Source organism: Gorilla gorilla, chromosome 9, assembly GCF_029281585.2.
Source record: "Gorilla gorilla gorilla isolate KB3781 chromosome 9, NHGRI_mGorGor1-v2.1_pri, whole genome shotgun sequence".
Lineage (NCBI taxonomy): Eukaryota > Metazoa > Chordata > Mammalia > Primates > Hominidae > Gorilla > Gorilla gorilla.
The window spans coordinates 117506429-117528989 of NC_073233.2; the positions used below are offsets into that span (position 1 = coordinate 117506429).

Sequence of the window (22561 nt, forward strand, 5' to 3'; positions counted from 1 at the left end):
CAGAATAACTGTAACACGTATGTTTGAAAAATTAAGAAAAGAAAAAATTATAAAACCCGATTTAACTACATTGCAGAACAAAGATTAGCAAACATGGATACATGATAACAAAAACTATCTAAAATAAAACTAGAGAGAAAAAAGAATTTTTGGAAATCTAACAACGCTTTGATGACCTGTGAAACAATTTCAAGTGGCCTAATATATAATTAAATTCTAAGAGGAGAGGAGAAAGGCAGGAGATAGAAAAGAAAATGTGAAGAAGTAACAGCTAAAACTTCTCCAAAGTTTTTGAGAATGGTTACTCACAAATTCAAAATGCTCAAAAAATTCCAAGCACAAGAAACATGTTTTTTAAAAACCTCTCCACCAAAGCATATCAAAATCAAATTGCTAAAAACTAGTTATAAAGAAAAAAATCTTAAAAGCAACTAGAGAAAAAGACTTTATGCACTAAGGAACAAAGATTAGGATGACAGCACATTTCTCATGCGAAACAATGTAAGCAAGAAGACGGTGAAGCAACATTTTTAAAGCATTAAGAGAAAAAAATTGAACTGAAAAAACTGAAAGATAAAAAGGAATTTTATAACCAGCAAAAATATATTTCAAAAATAAAGGTGAAATAAGGACCTTTTCAGACATGTGAAAGTAGAAATAATCACCAACAGAATTGTGCTACAAGAAATGTAAAAGGAAGTCCTTTGGGCAGAAGAAAAAGGATACCAGATCTGTATAAAGCAATGAAAATCGCCAGAAATAATAACAACTAGGGAAAACACACAACATGTTTCTTTTTGTTTATATCTCTTTAAAAGATAATTTACTCTTTAAATGAAAAATAATAACAATAAACATAGTCTGCAGTTTGTAACATGTATAAAAATTAAATGTGTCATATCAGTAGCACATAGGCTAGGAGGAGATAATTAGAAGTGTAACTACTGTAAGGCTTTTATACTGTAATGAATATGGCATATTATCCCTTGAAGGTAGACTTTGATAAGTTAAAAATGTGTACTGTAAACTTTAAGAAACTAGAAAAATAAGAGCAAATTAGAACTAGAATATATAGAAAAATAAAGATAGGAAATCAATGAAATACAAAACACACACACACACACACACACACAATAAAGACAGATAAATAAAACTAAAAGCTAGTTCTTTGAGAATAGAACTAGCTTTTTGTTTATTCCATATATGTGGAACATATATGTATATATGTGTGTGTATATATATGTACGTGTGTGTGTGTGTGTGTGTGTGTGTGTGTGTGTATAGTGAAGTTTATTCCAGGAACATAAGGTTGGTATAACATTAAAAAACCAATATAAATTATATTAGCAAAACAAACAAAGGCAAGGTTGGTATAATTTTCAAAAACCAACATAAACCATATTAACAAACAAATTAAAATCAGCGTCTTATTTATGTTCCCCATCTCTACGTTATGGTCCAGAAATTTCCTCAAGGCAGAAATCCAGTACAATATAAAACTCATCCCATTTATTTTCTTTCTCTCATTCACAGTCCTGCACAGCTTAATCAATATCTGAAAACCATTGTTTCATAGTTTTTTATGGCTGGAAGTTAATATAATCTTTATTACTGCATGTAGTACCTGTAAACAGAATTCCCAGTCTTTAATTGTAACATTTCTTTTTCCGTTAAACAAATAATTGATACATTATTAAATTCCATATAAATACGGACATATTTGAATTTAAGTGTATCTTTTTTTCTTAAATTTCTTAATTTTTATCCTGCGTTCTTTTTTGTCTTTGTCTTTCTCAGATGAACTGCATATGTCTTATTTATTATTTCTCCTCTACCAGCTTTAATTATACATTCATGTATAATTCCTTCAATGGTTATCCCAGAAATTTTAAAAATGCATCAATGACTTACCACAGTCTGCCTTCTTAATTCTACCACATCTCAATCAGTGAAGGAAAGATTAACCCCATTTGCTTGTTTATAGTTTTTGTGCTATTTGTTGTCATCGCTCACTTCCACATATGTTGTAAACTCAGAAGATACTAGTTTTTCTTATAGTTAGGATTTGTTGATATTAACTCATATATTTAATGATTTTTCATAATTACTAATCTATTTCTTCCAGTAGTTTTGAAGTTCAACCTAGAATCATTAGTCTAATAATTATTAATATTAATAATCATTAATACAATTTTAATTAATACTTCTAATAAATAGGTGAATCTGTTTTTTTCTGAATAATAAGTGTTCTGGTGATAAAATATTTTGGCTTTTTTCCTAAAAAATACTTCTAGTGTCCCTTTATTCTAAAAGTAATTTTTGCTGTTTATAGAATTCTAGATAGGCAGTATTGTTTTATTTAACACTTTGACAATGTCTTTCAATTGCCTTTGGTTTCCATCATTTCGGTTGATAAATCAGCAATAATGTTTTTCACTGCTTGTTGAAAAATGTTGTCCATTGTCTTTTCCAATTTTCTTTCTTTCACGTTTCTGTTTTCTCTCTTTCTGGGACTCCAGTTACACAAACTTACACTATTTGATTATGCCCTGCATGTCTCTCATGTTCTCTTCTATTCCTTCCATTCTTGTTCTCTCTTTGCCACAGTTTGGATTTTTCTATTAGTCGGTCTTTAAATTGATTAACCTTGTCTTCAGTCATGTCCAGTCTGGATTTTAACCTAGCCAATGACTTTTTATTTCATAATTTTAAATTATGGAATGTCAAATTCTTTTTTCAAGAATCCAATTCTCAGTTTAATTATCCACATATTTATTTCCTTTCTCTTTTTCTTTATTTTCTTGACAGTATTTTTCAAATATGACATATATATTTTATATATATACACACACATATTCTTTTGATGGCTATTTTAACATTTGACTTATTTGACAAAAATTATATATACTTATTATGTACAATTTGTTTTAAAATATATATACATTGTGGAATGGCTAAATTGAACTGATGAACATATACATTACTTCACATACTTACTTCTCTGCAATAAGAATACTTAAAAATCTCTCTTTGCAATTTTCAAGAATACAATGTATTATCATTATCTATAGTCACCACGTTGTACAATAAAACTCTTGAACTTATTCTTCCTAACTGAAATTTTAATCTTTACTTCTGAGTTTTTTTTATATTCCACATATAAGTAAGGTCATGCAATATTCATCTTTCTGTGCTTATTTAATTTAACATAATGTCTTCAGTTCCATCCACATTGTTGCAAATGACAGTATTACATTTTTTAAGGCGGAATAGTATTCCCATCGCACTTTCTTTATTCACTCTTCCATTGATGGACACTTACATTGATTCCATATCTTAGCTATTGTAAATAATGCTGCAACAAATGTGAGAACGCAGACATACTGATTTCATTACCTTCAGAGATACACTCAGAGGTGAGATTGCTGAATCATATGGTAATTATATTGTTACTTTTTTTGAGGAATTTCCATGTGATTTTCCATAATGACTGTACTAATTTACATTCCTGCAAATGGTATGCAAGGATTTCCTTTTTCCCACATCCTCTCCAACACTTATTCTTTCTTTTTGATAACAGCAGTTCTAGCAGGTGTTAGGTGATATGTCATCATGGTTTTAATTTACATTTCTCTGATGATTAGTGATGTTAAACATTTTTTCATATACCTGTTGACCTTTTGTCTGTCTTCTTTAGAGAAATATCTTTTCTGGTCCTTTGCTTGTTTATTAATCAGGTTGTTTTCTTACTATTGAGTTGTTTGAGTCTACTGTATATTTTGAATATTAACTTTTTATCAGATGTATGATTTGCAAATATTTTCTCCTATTCTGTAGGTTGTCACTTTGCTCAGTTGATTGTTTCTTTGCTGCGCAGAAGCTTTTTAGTTTGATATAATATAATTTGTCTATTTTTGTTTTTCCTGCATGTGTTTTGGGCTTCATATCCAAAAATTCATTGCCCAGACCAATGTCCTGGAACTTTGCACTCATGTTTCTTCTGACAGTTTTAGTTTTAGGTTGGACATTGAAGTCTTTAATCTACTTTTGAGTTTTTATATGACATGAGATACAGGTCTAATTTCATTCTTATGCATATGAATATCCAGTTGTTCCAACATCATTTATAGATGAGATTGTTCTTTCACCATTGCACATTCTTGGCATCTTTGTAAAAATCAATTTACTGTAAGTGTGTGGATTTATTTCTGGGCTCTTTGTTCTGTTCCATTGATCTAGATGTCTGTTTTTATGCCACTACCACACTGTTTTGATTATTACAGTTTTGTAGTAGATTTTCAATCAGGTTGTTTAATGTCCACTTTTGTGCTTTTTTGATCAAGATGTGTTGGCCTATTCAGGGTCATTTTGTGGTTCTATATGAATTTTGAAATTTTTTTTTCTTTCATTGAAAAATGTCATTGAGGCTGGGCACGGTGGCTTACACTTGTAATCCCGGCACTTTGGAAGGCCAAGGCGGGTGGGTCACTTGAAGCTAGCAGTTTGAGACCAGCCTGGCCAACATGGCAAAACCCCGTCTCTACTAAAAATACAAAAAAATAGCTGGGTGTGGTGGCACACACCTGTAATCCCAGCTACTCAGGGGGCTGAGGTAGGAGAATTGCTTGAACCAAGGAGATGGAGGTTGCAGTGAGCAAAGATTGCACCACTGCACTCTAGCCTAAGTGACAGAGTGAGACTCCATCTCAAAAAAAAAAAAAAGGAAGAAAGAAAACAAAACAAAAAACATCATTGGACTTTGATAGGGATTGCATTGAATCTTTAGATTGCTTTAGGGAGTATGAACATTTTAACAAAATTAATTTTTTCAATCCATAAACATGAGATATCTTTCTATTTATTTGTGTCTTCTATTTATTTCATCAATATTTCAGTTTTCAGTATACAGATCTTTCACCTCTGGTTAAATTTATTTCAAAGTATTTTTTGTAGCTATTGTAAATGAGATTTTTTCTTGATATCTTTTTTTTATTGTTTCTAGCATACGGAAGTGCTACTTATTTTTGTATGCTGATTTACATCCTGCAACTTTAATGAAATCTTTTATTCTAAGAAGTTTTAATGGAGTCTTTCGGGTTTTTACGTATAGAATCATGTCATCTGCAAATAGGGACAATTTAGGTTACCCCTTTCCAATTTGGATGCCTTCTTTTCTTTCTCTTGAATAATTTCTCTGGATAAGACTTCCAGTACTATGTTAAACAGAAGTGTTAAGAATGGACATCCTTGTCTTATCCCTGATTTTGGAGGAAATATTTTCAACTATTCACCATTTAGTATAGTGTTAGCTGTAGGGTTGTCATATATGTCTTTTACTGTATTGAGGTACATTCATTCTGTACCTAATTTGTTGAGAATTTTTATCATGAAGGGATGAACTTTGACAAACGAATTTTCTGCATCAATTGAGGTAATCATATAATTTTTGTCCTTCATTCTGTTAATAATGTATATCACATTTATAGATTTGCACATGTTGAATCACCCTTGCATCCCTGGCATAAATCCCACTTGATCATGGTGAATGATTCTTTTAATGTGCTGTTGAATTTGGTTTACTAGCGTTCCGTCAAGGATTTCTGCATCTATGTCATCAGGGATATTGGCCTGTAATTTTGTTTTCTTGTAGTGTTCTTATCTGTCTTTGGTATTAGGTAATGTTAGCCTCTTAAAATGAGTTTGGAAGTATTCTTGCTTCTTCAATTTTTTGGAAGAGTTTGAAAAGGATTGGTGTTAGGTTTTTAAAAAATATTTGGTAGATTTCAGAAGTGAAGCCATCAGGTACTGACTTCTTCTTTGATAGGAGACTTTTAATTACAGATTCAATCTCCTTACTTGTTATTGATCTGTGGAGATTTTTTATTTCTTCATGATTTAGTCTTGGTAGATTACACCTGGAAATTTATTCATTTTTTCTAGGTTATCTAATTTGTTGGCATAAAATTGTTCATAGTAGTCTTTTATAATCCTTTATATTTCCGTGCTAACAGTTGTAATGTCTCCTATTTCATTTCTTCACTTGAGTGTTCTCCCTTTTTCCTTAATATAGCCAAAGATTTGTCAATTTTGTTCAGCTTTTCAAAAAAATCAACCCTTAGTTTCATTGATCTTTTTTATTGCTTTTACTCATTTCTGTTTGATTTACTTCTGGTTTTATCTTTATTATGCCTTTCTTTCTGTGGACTTTGTTTGTTCTTGTATTTCTACTTCCTTGAGATGTAATGTTTATTTACATTTTTTCTTTTTTGAGGTAGGTGTTTATTGCTATAATTCTCCCTCTTAAAACTGATTTTACTGCATCCCATAAGTTTTGGTATGTTGTGTTTTTACTTTTGTCTCATGATAGTTTTACTTTCTTCATTGACCCATTAGTTGTTCAGGGTCAGGTTGTTTAATTTCCATGTATTCATGAATTTCCTGAAATTTCTCCTGTTATTGATTTCTAGTTTCACACTTTTGTAGTCAGAAAAGATACTTGATAAGATTTCAATCTTCTTAAATTTGTTAAGACTTGTGGCCTAACTTATAATCTATCCTAGAGAATATTCTGTATGGACTTAGGAAGAATGTATATTCTGCTGCTGTTGTATGGGCTATTCTATATATGCCTGTTAGGACCATTCGGTCTAATGCGTAGTTTAAGTTTGATGTTTACTTATTGACTTTCTGTCTGGATGATCTGTCCATTGCTGAAAGTTGAGCATTGAAGAAATCTTCTATTATTATGGTCTTACAATCTATCTCTCCTTTCAGGTCTATTAATTGTATTATTTTTTAATATTTTAATATTTTTTAATATTTTAATATTTTTTGTATGTTTTGATGTTCAGATGTTGGGTGCATATATATTTATAATACTTATATCCTCTTGGTAAATTGGCACATTATTATATAATAATCTTCTTTCTCTTGTTTTACAGTTCTTGACTAAGTCTGTTTTATCTGACATAACTTCTCCTGCTCTCTTTTGGTTTCGAGTTGCATGAAATATCTTTTCCTATGCCTTCATTTTCAGTGTATATGTGTACTTACATGTGAAATGAACCTCTTAGGGAGCTTCTGGTCGAATCTTCTTTTTTTATCCACCCAGCCATTTTATGTCTCTTGAATGAAGAATTTAATCCATTGAGTGTAAACTCAAGGGAATTATTATATGTATAGACTTACTGCTGCCATTAATAATTTTCTAATTGTTTTATAGAATCTTTGTTCTTTTCCTCTCTTGCTCTCTTCTTTTGTGATTACATGATATTTTTCTAGTGATATAGTTTGCATCTTTTGTATCTATTATGGGTTTATGTTTTGTGGTTACCATGTGACTTGCAAAACATCTTAGATATAATAGGTTATTTTAAGCTGATAACTTAATTTTGATTTAAAAAAATCCCCCACTACACTTTTACTTCAAATCTTCAGCCTTTTAAATTTTAATGCCACAATTTACATCTTTGCATATTATATATTTTGTAACAATATTGTAGTAATCATTTTTAATAATTTTGTCTTTAATCTTTGTACTAAAGATATGTGATTTACATGCAACCATTACAGTATTATTCTAAATTTGACTGTGTACTTACTATTATAGTATGTTTTTGTGTTACTAATTACCATCCTTTTCTTCTCCATCTTGAAGAACTACCTTTAGCATTTATTGTAAGACAGGTCTGGTGGTAATGAACTCCACCAGTTTTCCTTTGTTTAGGAATCTTTATCTCTCCTTTATTTCTGAAGAACAACTTTGCTGGCTACATTATAATTCTTTGGAAGTTGTTTTACTTCACCACCTTGAATATGTCACCCCTCTCTCTCACGGCCTGTAAGGTCTCTGCTGAGGAATCTGCTGCTAGCCTTATTAGAACTCCCTTATACATCAATTGTTTCTGTAACACACTTTGTTTATAATATGTCTTGGTGTAGTATAGTTTAAATGGAATTCAGTTGGAGACCTCTAACCTCCCTGTACCTCTATAAATATTTTCCCAGATTTGGAAAGTTTACTGCTAATATTTCTGTAAATAAGTTTTCTATCCCTTTGCCTTTCCCTTCTCCTTCACTAACTTCTATTACTCATACATTTGCTCTTTTGATGCTGTTCCATGAATCTCATGAGTTTTCTTTAGTTTTTCATTATTTTTTCTCCTCTGACAGTATATGTTCAAATAATCTGCTTTCAAGTTTACAGATTCTTTTTTCTGCTTGATCAATTCTACTGTCGATGCTCTCTATTGCATTTTTTCATTTATGGCATTTTCCAGCTCCAGAATTTGTTTTTGGTTGTTTTTATTTCAATCTCTCTGCTAAATTTCATATTTTGGTAATTTATTGTTTGTCTGATTTCCTCAATTGCTTTTTTGTATTTTCCTGAAGTTCACTGAGCTTCCTTAAATCAATTATTTTGAATTCTTTGTCCAATAGTTTGCATATCTCAATTTTTTTTTTCAGTTTGGCTACTGGGAGATTATTATACCCTTTGGGTGTTGTTACATCTCTTTGGTTTTTCTTGTTTCTTATTGCCTTATGTTGATGTCTGTGCATTTGAAGAAGTCAAGACTTATTCTAGACTTTGCAGGCTGGCTTTATCTAAGAAACCTCTTTCCAAGTCACTCTGTCTAGAGATTCCAGGCAGGTTATCTGACATGTTCTAAGTGTGGGCTTGCTATTTGAATTTTTGGGCAGGCTGTACCAGTGCCTGTGTTGGCAGGTGGATGAGCCTGATGCTTGGGTCTGCAGGGTTAGTACTATATGCTGGATCCACAGGTAGACCTGTTGGTTGGATATGCAGGGATGGGCCTGAAGCCTGGATCCATAAGGGAGGTCTTGGAGCCTGTATACATAAAGGCCAGGCTGAAGCCTGGGTCCACAGCACTGCACCTAGTGCTGGAATAAGCCTTGAGCCTGAGTTTGTAAGAGATGGCTAGGTGTGTGGCGGGCTTGGCACCTGGCTTCACTGGGGTGGACCCAGAGCCTTAGTCCATGGCGGCTTCCTTGTAGCCTTAGTCTTCAGAGGTGTTCTTATGAACCTCAGTCCATGGTCTGGCCTGGAATTCAGGTCTACTGGGGTGAGCCTTGACTCTTGGTCCTCTGGAGCCTGAAGCTATGGGGCCTGGCCTGAAGCCCTGGGCCAGCATAAAGCCTAAATCTGTAGGAGATCATCTGGAGCCATTATTGAAGACATTGGCCTGGTTCTTGGATGGGCTGTCCTGGACCCTGAGACAACAGGCATTGTTCTGAAGCCTGCATCCACTGGGGCCAGCCTAGAGTCTGGGTGTGTAGGTACTGACCAAAAGGCTAAGTGCCTGAGGGTAGCCTGGTTCTTAGGGCCTCAGGGGCTGACCTGGAACCTGGGCACAAAGGGAAAGTCCTGGGACCTGGATATGTGGGGCTTCTCCAGTGCTTGGGTCTACTGGGACTTACTTGAACTATGAGTCTGCTGGAACACAAGGGTGTAAGGACTGGTTTGGAGGGTAAAGACATAGAGACAAGCCTAGCACTGGGAAGACCTGGAGCCTGGTCCACAGGGGTTGACGTGGCAATGGGTGAACCTAAATTCTGTATCTACAGGGGTGATCTGGAGGCAAGGTCCACAGGTACTGAGTTAGGCCTGAAGTCTTGGTCCTTGGGAGCCAGTCTGTTTCTGGGGGCAGCTCAGAGCCTGAGGCCAGTGATCCGGCCTGGCTTTGGGGTAGGCCTGGAGCCAGATTCTGCAAGAGCTGTGCTGGTAGAGGGGCAGAAGCCACTTGAGCCTGCCTGACACTGGGGCTGGTCAGATCCTGGGGCCACTAGGGTCAGCCTGGTGGTAGGGTAGGCGCAGCGACCCAATCCATCAGGGAGGCCTGGAGCCTGGGCCTGCAGGATCCTGTCTGAGTCAGGGTGAACTTGAAGACTCAGTCTTGAGTATCAGCTTGGAGTCTGGAGTCACAGCAGCTGATCTGGTGCTGCGTGGGCCTACAGCCTACATTTCCAGGGGCTGTCCTGGACATTGGGTTCACTGGTGCTGGCCTGATGTCTGGTGCTAAGAGTGGACCTAAAGCCTGAGGCTGTGGGGGCCAGCCTAGTGCTGTGGATAGTTAGAGCCTTGTGCCATTGGAGTCAGCCTGATGGTGGGGCAGAGACTAAGTCCGCTATGCAGTCTTGGAGCCTAGGGCTACAGGATTTAGCCTACTGCTGGGATAGACCTGGAAGTTCAGTCTGCAGATATTGGCCTAGAGTTTGGAGCCACAGGGGCCTGCTCAGTGTTGATTTTTACTCGGGTTTTGGGGGTCTGAAGCAAATTCCGGTGCTCACTTTCCTCTCCTTTCCCCATGCAAAGAGTATCTCTCTCCATGTTGTGCTGCCCGGAGTTGGAGGAGAAGCAATGTGGGCAAGGTAAAATTGTCCTTCCTACCCTCTTCAATGTGTCTTTTAAAAAATGTCTCTGCTACACCTGGGTGCTATAATCTCTCACCTTGTTTCCTTAGCTTTTTGAAGGTTTTTTGGGGATGGATAGTTGTTTGAATTGATGTTTCTATGACAGGAGGAATGCAGGAAAGTCCTATTCTGCCATCTTGCTGATGTCCCTTGGTGCATATCTGTATCTTATCAATCACATTTTTCTGACTCTTGAATGTTTACTAACTTTTTTTGCTTTATATCAAACATTATGAATAAAAGAACCATAGAATCCGAGTATTATGTTATCTTCTAATATGGATGATTTGATCTTTCCTCTGGCAGAGTCTGATACCCTCAATCTAATAAAGAATTGAGCTGGAATAAGAGCAAATTGATGTCTAGTAAAACTCAGTCTACTTTTGCTTTTTGTTTGTCAATGAATATTTAATAACAAGGTTTACAACATATGCTTATCTAATATATAATTTTATGTCACTGCAGCAAAAGAAAACATCTTGTTCACTGGATTAAAAAGACCTGCTTTATATGTGTTCAATTCAGTGCAATTAAAAAATACTGTGATTATCATTTCATAGCTTCAGAATTTGAATAGGTGCCAGTGTTCTTTCCTTTTTCATATGGGAAAAATTCCCATTTTTAAAACTAACGTTTCTTGAAAGTCAAAATTACAGTTCTGAGCAAGAACCTTGGGAAGAAAGAGCAACACATCAGCAAATGCTTGGACTCTGAGTTGGGCCCTGGACTTATATTTAATTGGGACTTCTGCCATTGCCACTGCTACTGCACTAGCACCTGGAACTCACAGCCATCATCAATAGCTTTTTTTGACAGCCTTCAAGCCATCTCTTACAGCATCTTTGATTTAAGTGTGTGTATACTTATTTGGTTCTTTGGCCAAATAAGTGACAGAGCTAGGATAGTTATATTTCTCAATAAAGGTGAATTTTTCCTCTCCCAATGTATACTCACAGAGAAGTCCTGCATATCCTACACAGTCAGGAGTTAGGTCATCAAAAGAATTAGAGTCACCTCATCACAAGACAAGAGACAGCCTCTCTATATTTCTCCTTTAAGCTCTGTGCAGAGCTACTATGCCTTCTTTTTCAAGAGCACCTAAGCAAAAGGTCAATTCCATTTTGATAAATAATAACAAATCCTTTATCTGAATCACCACAAACTTTTTCAGTTCTATTATTTTTAAATTCTATATCCAATGAATTTTCTTTCAGCTTCTACTAGTTTTTCCCTGTCTTCCTGACTCTTGTAAAAAAAAATCCAGAAGATAGTCCATACTTATGCAAAAAAGAAAATTCTTTTATTAGATTCACATTAATTTTGTGAATGTGAATTTTGATTTTACCTGAACATATTTGTTTTTGGGGGTTTTTTGTTTTAGGTTTGGGGTACATGTGACCATTTGTTACATAAGTAAACACGTGTCGTGGGGGTTTGTTGTACATATTATTTCATCACCCAGGTATTAGGCCTGGTACCCAATAGTTATCTTTCCTGCCCCTCTCCCTCCTCCCACCCTCCCCCCTCAAGTAGATCCCAGTGTCTGTTGTTTCCTTCTTTGTGTTCTTAAGTTATTATTTAGCTACCATTTATAAGTGGGAACATGTAGTATTTGGTTTTCTGTTCCTGCATTAGTTTGCTAAGGATAACAGCCTCCAGCTCCATCCATGTTCCCACAAAATACATAATCTCATTCTTTTTATGGCTGCATAGTATTCCATTGTGTGTATGGACGTTTTCTTTATCCAATCTGTCATTGATGGGCATTTAGGTTGATTCCGTGTCTTTTCTATTGTGAATAGAGCTGCAATGAACATTTGCATGCATGTGTCTTTATGGCATAATGATTTATATTCCTCTGAGTATATGCCCAGTAATGGGATTGCTGGGTTGAATGGTAGCTTTGCTTTTAGCTCTTTGAGGAATTGCCATACTGCTTTCCACAATTATCGAACTAACTTACAGTCCCACCAACAGTGTATAAGTGCTCTCTTCGCCACAACCTCACCAACATCTGCTTTTTTCCCCACTTTTTAGTAATAGCCCTTCTGACTTATGTAAGATGGTATCTCATTGTGGTTTTCATTTGCATTTCTCTGTTAATCAGTGAAGTTGAGCTTTTCATCATATAATTGTTGGCCACATGTATGTCTTCTTATGAAAAGCATCTATTCATGACTTTGCCTACTTTTTTATGGGATTTTTTTCTTGTAAATTTGTTCAAGTTCCTTATAAATGCTGGATATTAGACCTTGGTCAGATGCACAGTTTGTGAAAATTTTCTCCCATTCCGTAAGTTGTCTGTTCACTTTGTTGATAGTTTCTTTCGCTTTTATTGCAATTGCTTTCAGCATCTTCATCATGAAATCTTTGCCCATGCCTATGTTCTGAATGGTATTACTTAGGTTGTCTTCCAGGGCTTTTATAGTTTTGGGTTTTACTTTTGTCTTTAATCCATCTTGAATTAGTTTTTTATATGGTACAAAAACGGGGTCCAGTTTTAATCTTCTGCATATGGCTAGCCATAAAACTACACGGTTCTGAAAGAAAGCTTAGGGGCGAAGATTTCTTAGAGAAAACACAAAAGGCAATAATCTTAAAAGGAAAAACTAATTGTACATCATCAAATTTTAAACCTTCTGCTCTTAAGGAACACCATTTAAAAATATAAAGCAAGGATTATATTCAAAGAAAAATATACGCATATTAATTTGTAACTTGAATGTATAAAGAACTTCTATATATTAATAATAAAATGTAAACAATTGAATAAAAATGGGTAAAAGATCTGGACAAATACATCAGTAAAGAAGATATATTAGTGGAAAATAAGCAATTAAAAGGTGTTCAGTGTCATTAGTCATCAGGGAAATTCCAATTAAAACCAGAATGAGCTATCACAAAACACATTATAATGGCTAAAATTAAAACAACAAGCATATGAATTACTATATATATATAGATAGATACATATTCTTTGAGATGGAGTCTTGTTCTATAGCTAGGCTGGAGTGCAATGGTGCGATCTCGGCTTACTGCAACCTCTGCCTCCTATGTTCAAGCAATTCTCCCACCTCAGCCTCTCGAGTAGCTGGGATTACAGGCACGTGCCATCATGCCCGGCTAATTTTTGTAGAGATGGAGTTTCATCATGCTGGCCAGGCTGGTCTTGAACTCCTGACCTCAGGTGATCCACCTGCCTCGACATCCCAAAGTGCTGGGATTATAGGCGTGAGCTACCGCGCCTGGCCAAATTCGTAATATACATAATAACATAGGCCAATTTCAAAATGTTATTTTGTGTGAAAAAATTTTATACAAAATATTGCATTCTCAATGATTCTATTTATATTAAGTCCATGAATATGCAAAGCTAATTAATGGTAGTAGCAATCAGAACTATGGTGTGATGTTGTGTGGGCTGTGGGAGCTGACTAAAATGACCAGGAGGAAAAATTCTGTAAATTGGGAAGATATTCTTTATCTGGATTGAGGTGCTGATTACACTATTGTACATCTTTATCAAAACTCATCAAATTGTATGTTTAAAATATTAATAGTTCACCTAAAAATTTTTTTTAAAAATGATCTATGGTTAGCTATAAAATCTTTGCTTTGTTTTATCATTAACTGTGAAAATATGATTTGTCTCTCAAATTAATGAATATTTTTGAGCCTGAAGTAAAAGCCTTAGAAATAAAATCTTACAACCATTACTTTTCAGATGAGGAAACTAAACTACAGATAAGTGGTTTTTTAGTGACTTTCCCAAAGTCACTAAAAAATAAAAAGGCAGTATTCAAAGGGGGGAAAAAAAGAAGCTTCTCGTTCTAATCCAAATACATTTTATAATACACCACAGCATACTTATCAAAAACAATTTAACATATTCAGACTAAATTTATAAAACCATTTGAAAAGGTAAAATAAAATATCGGGGGTAAATTTGAGCAAGAATCACAGCCTTATTAAATAACAAAATGGAATCCAGATATCGAGTCTTAGTAATTAAGCACCATGGTTCAGTTTAAAACTATACTTCCATGATTTTTTAAAAGTTAAATAATATCATGAAATGATCATATTGCCCGCAATTCTCAATTAGAATTTATAAATTTGGAGTTGAAAAGAGTTTTATCCTACATATGATAATGCACTATACTCATTCAGCCCTTATTAGGTGGTTCATATGTGGCAGCACAGTCCCAGATTATTTTCACGATGGAAAATTGAGTACTGAGGCATTGCTTAGGATGACTTTAACTGGTTTACCTTTCCTATCCACTTAATTCTAAGTTAGCATTATAGATAATTTAATTTTGTAGCTTATTTTTAAAAGATTATAGCAGTTTTGGAGTAAACCGTGAAACCTAGATACCAAGAACTGATGTTAGGAATCCATTTTGTTGTCAGATAGAGTTGTGAGTCTGTTTTGTCTCAATTATTTTATTCCACCTTTAAATTACTTTATAATTTTAGCTTAGATTTTTGGATAAATATACTATGATGAAACATTGAAAGTGTTGAGTATTGAGGCTCCAAATGAATCAAATTCCCTGTACAATTAGTGATTCTTTGTGATGTCTAACTGGATAAGAATAACAAGTTTCTCAGATAATAAACAGATTGAGGGTCTGATCCCTGTCTCTCTCACTGATAACTTATTCTGAGATGACTAATAGGGATGAGGCCAAAGATAAGGATTTTAGTCTGCTATTTTAGCTACAGCGTTCCAATCGGTAGTAACTTCCAGAGTGGCAATCACAACTGCTCTCTGTAGGGTCAGCTAGTAGATGCAGCGTCCTTCTGGGATATTGCTTCTCTGCAACATCGTCTTTATGTCAGCAGTTGGACAGCTCCGAATGATGCTCTTGCTCAGCCTCAGCACCACCTCTAGAGGTCGCTTCCCAACTGGGTGCATGCTGATCCCCCTGGAATAGCGGCTTTCAAACTTTATCCTGAGAGAATGCACTTTATATTCTGACCCAGTGAACACGACATGCATGTATAAAATCAAAACAAACATCACAAGATAATACCCTTATTACAGGTGATGGTGTATTTCGTTTAATTCTTAAATGAGAATCATAACAACCTGAATTGGTTTCATGATCAATAATGGTTAACAACATGCTGTCTGTAAAACATTGATCTAGAGGTAGTAATTATACAGGAGGATTAACCTCAATAAAAGATTTTTTAAAAGAATTTCGACAAATTTCAGGTTTAGAGAAGTGATTGATTTCCAACATTTTGAACATGAAGAATATATACATACATGGAACCTAATCAGGGCTTCTTTTAACAGAGAAGGTAGAAAATAACACAGCTAAGAATTATATACTAATACGTTCTTCATCATCAGTGGGTATTTTTGGTAACATTTTTGTTTATTTCAGCATACATCTTCATATTATTGCTTCATCCCCAAACTATTTACTTCTTGTGTTGATATATACAACATGGCTAGTCCAGTTACGGTGGCTCACACCTGTAATCCCAGCACTTTGGGAGGCCAAGGTGGGCAGATCATTTGAGGTCAGCAGTTCGAGACCAGCCTGGCCAACATGATGAAACACCGTCTATAATAAAAATACAAAAATTAGCCAGGCATAGTGGTGCATGCCTGTAATCGCTGCTGCTCAGGAGGCTGAGGCAGGAGAATTGTGTGAACCTTGGAGGTGGAGGTTGCAGTGAGCCAAGATTGCACCACTGTACTCCAGCCTGACCAACAGAGCAAGACTCCATAAAAAAACTTCTTTTTAATTTTCTCTTATAATGAAAATATAGTTTAATTTAGTATTTTGGAATTACACACTTCTAAGGGTAATGGTTCCAAATCTTTCATTAAGTTCAACAAAGGAAGAGTTTCCTCCGGTATCAGAACAGATCTTGGCCTTTAAATGAGCAACCCAACAAGTCACTGGCTTTGTATTGGGCCAAGTGTATGAAAAACATAAAAACTTAGAAACTAGATTCACAGCAGCACAGTGAGATTCATGTGCCATGAAACACAGAGCCATATCTCCCAGCTCACTCCAGAGCCTATGATCACTGGAAGGACTGACGGATGGAATCATTTGCTATATCTGTTAGAATTGTGTTTGCCTGCAACTAACCACAAAGGCAACAGAAAACAAAAAGATTCCAAAGGGTTAAGCAAATAGGGATTGATTTTATCTATGTAATAAGAAGAGCATATACAGGCACTCTACTGCTTGCTTTGGGGCTCAACCATGCCACCAAAGACCCATCTCTATCTCTTTATCTGACCACCCTTGTCATTAGCACGTTGGCCTTTGTCCACATTCTTAGAGGCCTGTTGGTCTCAAGATGACTACTTAGGCCTCATGTTCACGTCTTAGATGGAAAATGGGGAAGGGCAAGTAAGCTTAAAGAAAAGTCTCCCAGGGAGACTATGAAGGCTGCCCTCCCTAGAGACTTTTATAGACATCTTATTGTCAGAACATGGCCATTCCCTTGCTGCTAGTGAAATCAAGTGCTTTCCATGAGGCATAGTGGTGTCCTGCTCTATGAGAAGGGAAATGAAAATTGACAAATAATTCTCTCTCTCTCTCTCTCTCTCCTCTCTTGTGTGTATGTATGTGTGTGTGTGTGTGTTGTTCTTTCTCAGTCTCTCAATTTTTTTTTCTGAGCACATATAGTTAAGTTTTGGAAAATCAACTGTATGTATGACATAATCCCACTATACTTCACTCGTGGATTAATTTATAGATATATGAGAGAAGGACTGGGAAGGGAATTAAAATTTGCTGAGTATCTAAAATGGGCTAAATAAATTGTTAGACCTTTTTTTATATGTGTGTGTTTGCATATATAGATAGATGTAGATGGTACAGATAGTGTGTGGTGTGTATATACCTTTCTCATAGGTTTTTATAAGACATATATATATATATACACACACACACACACACGTCTTACAGACACACACCAATATATACAAAAACCTATGACAAAGGCATAATTATGCCTATGCTACATACTGAGAAATTGATGCTCAGATTAAGAAAGTTGCTTGCAGCCTCTTAGCTAGAGAGCGGCAAAAGTAGAGTCAAGATTCAGACATAATTCTGTCTGTAATCCATACTGCTTTAAAACTAGAAGATAGAAGAGGCAAGAGAAAATATGCCTGCAGTGTTTTGCAGTCTGGACAAAATTTTAAATCTATCATAACTGAGGCATTCAAGTCACTAAGACAATATATTTAGCCAGAAAATAGCCTCCTGTGCCCAATAGTTCATATGCAAGTTTTGAGTATCTTCCAAGCCCAGTTCTAATGTGACAGGGGCTCAGATGACTTGTTGCCAAGAAAGCAGCAGGGCTACATTTTTTATTGGACTGACTAGCTGTTCTGATGTCACTTAGGAACAGCCTGAGAGTAAATGCGTCTTCTTGCTCCTGTTTCCTGAATCCCAAATGGACATGGTTTTTGTCAGAACCTCATGACAGGCATAGTTTTGGCACAGATCCCAGAGCCACCATGTGGCCACCACAGCCCTCAAACTCTTTCCACTTTGGCATAGTGAAAGCAGAATCTGTTCTGAATTGAAACGGGAGCTCTACATTGTTTCCCAGAGGGAGAGATGGTGGAGAGCAAATAAATAAATTTCACTGATAACCAAATAGAGCTTGCAAATTTCATCACTAGGGACTTTAGAAATGTTTCAGATACTGTTTATTTAACACAGTCTCTGGGATGATTTTTACCATACTCCACAATGTGTAGGGCATGCACAGAATAATAGTTTTCTTTTGCATAACGTACAACTGTTTAAAGCTATGTTATCTCTGGGAAAAAAATGAGACTGATCCACTGAAAAAATGCAATAAGAAATGGATTTAGCTTAAAAATGAATTGGGTTCAACATAAATGCGTAAAACAACAGCCAGAATATTTACATCTCATCTCCTTTAAAAAAATAACCTGGGTGAGCTCTCACAGTCATTTGAAAAACTAATACTGTCTTCTCATTATTATCTAGTTACTGGTATGCTGCTTCTACTACCTGTAATGATCAATTTGTGTGGTAGTATCATACACTGTTTATTTAAGTGACAGGGAAAATGATGATTATCCTTCTTCCTTGTAGTTAATGCTCATTGAGACTAATTCTTTTTGAAGAAGTTGAGAACTGAGCTATGAAGGAGAGAAACTGCATTATTTTCTGAAGGACTGGAGAATATCTGCATTCAAAGCCAAACAGGGCACTTTGCATTAGTGGCCATAAATAGGAAGTTGGAATGACAAATTAGAGGTGACCATTAGACCCCCAAACCTGCCTTTTAAGGGTCTGAAAATCAGATGGATAAGCAGAGAGGCATTGATCATGAATTTTCCCATGCAGATCAGAAATAAAGGAAAAGCTAGCAATTTTTTCTTGATATTCCATGAACGTGCCATTTTATTCTGTGTTCCTCTGAGTGAAAATGAAGGAAAGAAGAATTCTTTACAGAGCCCTGACTTAGTGTTTTTCAAGGCACTTTACATACTTTTCTTTATCCCCATAGGAGATAGGTATTATTACTTCCATTTAACGGAAAAGGAAACAGAAGTTATAAGTGGCAAAAAAACTTATGCATGGTTTCAAGATTAAAAAAAATAGCAGAGTGTAAATACAAATGCAGATTAGACTAGTTCCAGAGCCATTTTCTCTCCTCTATATCATGCTCCCAGAGAGGGAAAAAGAGACTCATTAATTTCCTCATTAGAACCAATTGTAAGAGATGGATAGCAACATTCCTATGGCAGAATATTTGTTTGAAACCTCATATTGTACAATAGGAGTGAATAAGCTGAAGGGTATCACAAAGAAAGGTAACCAAGATGGGTAGGATTTTGGACATTATGACAAAGAAAAGCCAAAGAAAGGGTGGAAGTGTAGATGATCAAGGAACTTCGTGAGCATCTTAAAGGTAAGAAAGGCTTACACAGGGAAGGCTATTCTGATGGCTGTTAGAAAGAAGCAGATGTCAGCCCACCACTGGAAATGATTTATTGTAATTCGATTATATTTTAAAAGTGGAACAGGTTATATCATATGGTGCTGACACAGAGACTTAACAATCTTGTATCTAAGAGGCTGAAGAGAGGACTTCTGCAGTGGGTAGATTAAATGAGATGACCTCTATTGTATATCTCACCATTATTCTTTTATGCTATAAATTATAATTCTGTATGAGCTAGGAGCAGTGCATGACCTTTGCTTCTGGTGTAGAAGTATTACTGGTATCAGCAGTCCTAGAGCCCAAAGAGAGAGGATACAGGGAAGTGAGCAGCAAAAAAGAACATGAATAAAGGAATGCTTTTGTCAAGAAGGCATGTAAGAAAAAGAATTCTTAAAGATGCTGCCTTCTTACATTAGATATTCTTGAAAACAAAGAATCAGGAGTTTAGAAATCCATACTTCTAGATCAACAAAAGGAATCAGGGAGAAAGGCAGGATTAGATGCAAATATTACTTGTAAAACTGAAGGCAGTCAGGCTAGATTTTAGGATTGTTTGAGTGCAGTGATCATGTCTTAATCTTCCACTTGTCCAATTCAGCACCTACCACCTATTCTTTAGACATAGAATATAGTAAACATTCATAGAATCTCCTAAAAGGAGATAAAACTTAACAAAAGACAAAATTCCAATAAATGAGAAGAAATTATAGGGAATTATGAGCATGATGCGAAAGAAACATTTTATTCTGTGCATACCTACCCCTTCTGGACATCAAAATACCTATGGAATATAAACTGATTTTGTGCCTAGAAAAGAAGATGTTATGGAATCTTTGACTGGGACAGAGATATATGAAAGAGATAGAGGTAAACCTGCACCCACTATGTGAAGGCAACAGCATAGGATAGATATAAATATTTTTGTTAAACCAGTCCCAGCACTCGGGGAATGCTATTTCCACCTACCCCCTTAAATGGAGTGGTGATACAGGGAATTCCTTAAGTATATGCTTCCATACATTGCTCTTGTGACCCTCTCAAAGTGATCTCAGTTCCTTGGGTCAGGGATGGATTTCTAAGCCAGAGGCTGCTATCTGTGGGCTGGCCAGTAGTCTCTCAGGTGGTTTGGTATTAGAGGTCTATCAGCAGGTACACTCTTCACTGACGGTTAGCCTAATCAGTAAGTTTTAGGATGGTCAGATTTAGCAAATAAAAAATAGGACTCCCAATTAAATTAGAATTTCACATAAATAATGAATCATTTTCTAGTGTATGTTGCTAATTTGCAGGGGTCATATCTATAGAAAAAGGTATTTTCCATTTACCTGCAATTAAAATTTAACTGAGCACATTGTATTTACCTGACAGCTTGCTCAAGACAGAAAGTATCGCAGTAATAGAGAAGAGAAGTCATAGGAAATATATAGATGAATAAAGTTCATGAACAGGAAGCCACAATCACCTACTGCTGGGAGGAATAAAGTTACCCAGTGTCACTAGAGCTGCTGCCATGCCAAGATGCGATGCTACCTCTAAGCAACATCCCAGCTCCTCAGATCTAGTGAGGTTCTGCTTAGATGATTACTCAGACTTTCTATTTCTCCATGATTTTTTGCAATAAACCCCCATTAACTGAGGGAATCTGAGTGCATTTCTTTTATTGGCAACTGAAGAGACTATAATTGCCACAGACACTGTTATTTGCCTACTTAATATTCATTCCCTCTTTTTCCTTACTATCAAAATTCTAATTTTAGCTGGGACATGAATGTGCTTACAGGTTCTAAATCAAGTATGACAATCTAATTTCATTTTCACAGCCTCTCTTGTAGCTAGAGAGGCCTATATAACCTGATTCTGATCAATGAGACCTATCTGGATGTGGTTTCTGGGAAAGCTTTGCCTTTCCCAGAAAAAAAAAGGACAGATGTTGCTGATGTGATCTCTCCCACCACCTTTTCCCTGCCTCAAATAAGAACTGATATCTTGAATAGCAGCAGCCTTCATGTGACCATGATGCTGTTGCATAAAAAATGAAAGCAATATGCAAAATGATAGCATTATTGGGCAGTGGAAATAGCACCAGCAACCACCTTCTAATGGTTATATGTTTTGTTATCTAAGAAAAACAATCCCTCCTTTGCTTATGCCACTATAAATTGGGATTTCTGTTACTTGCAGCCAAATATAACCTTAACTGATAAAACAAAATTATGCTAGGATCCACTGAACATACCTTACTTCAAGTTTCTAGCAAATTATCACAAATAAGAAGACAGAATTGTCCCCCGAATATGCTGATATTATTTGGATGTTTGTCCCCTCCAAATCTCATGTTGAAAGGTGATTCCCAGTGCTGGAGGTGTGGCCTGGTTGTAGGTGATTGGATCATGAGGGCAGAACGCTCATGAATAGTTTAGCACCATTTCCTTAGTGATAAGTGACTTCTCACTCAGCTCACCAGAGATCTGGTTGTTTAAAAGAGTCTGGGAACTCCGCCTTCTCTCTTTCTTACTCTCTATCTTGCCATATGACATGCTTGCTCCCACTTTGCTTTCCACCATGCTTGGAAGCTTCCTGAGGCCCTCACTAGGAGCAGATGCTGCAGCCATGCTTGTACAGCCTGAAGAACTAGGAGCCAATTAAAACTCTTTTCTTTATAAATTACTCCATCTCAGGTATTTTTTATAGCAATGCAAGAACAGACTGACACATATTTCACGAACATTTCTGACTTCATAACTCTTTTTATAATTGCTCCTATGCAGAATTCTCTTTCCTCTCCACTTATCTGAATTGCTTTTTGTTAAGTCTTATTTCTGAGAGATTCTATTATCTTGGCCCACATTGATTCTCTTCCTATTCTGAATCTGATGGTATTTACAGCCTAGAGTCTAAAACATTCATTTCATGCATGAGGACAGCAAACTCTGTTGTTTTATCACTTGATTCCTATGCTGTTATATATGCAACATATCCCTTTATTGGGTGACAAACTTCTGGAGGGCAAACATATACATATACTTCTTGTGTTTTGAGTGTCTACCATGGTGTTTGCTAGGTATAAACATTAGATAAATGTTTATCTTGACAATGAGAGCAATGATAATGTTGTTGGAAAATATTTAGAGGTAATTTGATAGGATCTTTGCTCATGTGT

General features: G+C 35.8%; 1 pseudogene; it reads right to left on the minus strand.

Annotated features, from left to right (window-relative positions):
• Positions 1 to 9669: 9669 nt before the first annotated feature.
• Positions 9670 to 22013, minus strand: LOC109028739 (T-complex protein 1 subunit zeta-like; annotated as a pseudogene).
• Positions 22014 to 22561: the final 548 nt, after the last annotated feature.